This window comes from Colobus angolensis, unplaced genomic scaffold (genome assembly GCF_000951035.1).
Source record: "Colobus angolensis palliatus isolate OR3802 unplaced genomic scaffold, Cang.pa_1.0 Scaffold420, whole genome shotgun sequence".
Classification (NCBI taxonomy): Eukaryota; Metazoa; Chordata; class Mammalia; order Primates; family Cercopithecidae; genus Colobus; species Colobus angolensis.
Window position 1 is genome coordinate 575,923 of NW_012117600.1, and position 1,865 is coordinate 577,787.

Here is a 1,865-nt window from a genome sequence, read left to right on the forward strand (position 1 = left end):
AAAAAAAAAAAAAACAACACCACAGTCTTGTAAGACAGATGTTATTTCCCTCCTTTACCCCTGAAGGGAATGAAACTCAGAGAGGTTAGGTGACCCAACCAAGTTCACAGAGATAAGCAAGTGGCCTCTGAATGCAGGTCTGGTAAGCTCTATGCACCAATTTGGATTGAAGGATGAGGTGAGAGCAGGAGAGAGAAGCAGGATAGCAGTTTCTCAACTATTTTTTGCTGGGACCCACAACAAGAAACATAATTTACTATGACCTAGTGTATACATACATACATATGTGGTGGCATTTTCTAGCACTCACCCACATCCACTTAGTCTGTACATCTGGGCATATTGGAGGATAATACTTCTCTGCCTCTTTGCAATTAGGCAGTCACATGACTAGCTTCTGGCCAATAGATGATGAGCAGAAGTGACATTTATCATTCCTGGCCAAAGCATTTCATTTCAGGTTCAAGAGCATCCAGTGAGGCCGGGCCCGGTGGCTCACACCTGCGATCCCAACACTTTGGGAGACCGAGGCAGGCGGATCATTTCAGGTCAGGAGTTCGAGACCAGCCTGGCCAACATGGGCAAAACCCCGTCTCTACTAAAAATACAAAAATTAGCTGAGCGTGGTGGCAGGCGCCTGTAACCCCAGCTACTCGGGAGTCTGAGGCAGAAGAATCGCTTGAACTTGAAAGACAGAGGGTGCAATGTGCCAAGATCACACCACTGCACTCCAGCCTGGGCGACAGAATGAAATTGTCTCAAAAAAGAAAAAAAAAAAAAAAGATTATCCAGTGTTCTCTTCCCCTGTAGCAGTTATTGTGAAAGCATATATTGAGACTGATGTGCCACAAGACTGAAACACCCTGCATCAATAAAGCAACAAGAAGAGAACAGTTACATCTCTGAGATTTGCAGTAGACTTTGTATGAGTGAAAAATAAGTTTTGCTCTGTTACCCTACTGAGATTTTGGTACTGTTTGTTACTGTAGCAAAACTTAGCCTATCCTGATTTACACAATATACAAATGAAACAGGCAGGCCAGGCGCGGTGACTCATGCCTGTAATCCCAGTACTTTGGGAGGCCGAGGCGAGTGGATCACCTGAGATCAGAAGTTTGAGACCAGCCTGACCAACATGGAGAAACCCCGTCCTTACTAAAAATACAAAATTAGCTGGGTGTGGTGGCACATGCCTGTAATCCCAGCTACTGGGGAGGCTGAGGCAGGAGAATAGCTTAACCTGGGAGGCAGAGGTTGCTGTGAGCCAAGATTGTGCCATTGCACTCCAGCCTGGGCAAGAAGAGCGAAACTCTGTCTCAAAAAAAAAAGAAAAAGAAATGAAACATACAATACTTCCATTAATCTATGTAATTTACTCCAATAGTTCCAATTATATTATATTACTCTTGTTTGTTTGTTTTTGAGACAGGGTCTCTCTCTGTTGCCCAGGCCAAAGTGCAGTGGCTTGATCTCAGCTCACTGCAACCTCCACCTCCCAAGTTCAAGCAATTCTCCTGCCTCAGCTTCCCAAGTAGCTGGGATTACAGGCATGTGCCACCATGCCCAGCTAATTGTTGTATTTTTAGTAAAGACAGGGTTTCACCATGTTGGTCAAACTTCTGACCTCAGGTGATGCACCCACCTTGGCCTCCCCACTTGCTAGGGTTACAGGCGTGAGCCACCACGCCCAACCTATTATGTTACAATTTAATCATGGTTATTTGGCTGGGTGTGGTGGCTCACGCCTATAATCCTAGCACTTTGGGTCACTACGGGAAGCAGATCACTTGAGCCCAGGAGTTCAAGACCAGCCTGGGCTACATAGCAAGACTCAGTCTCTACAATAAAGTAAAATAAGGCCGGGC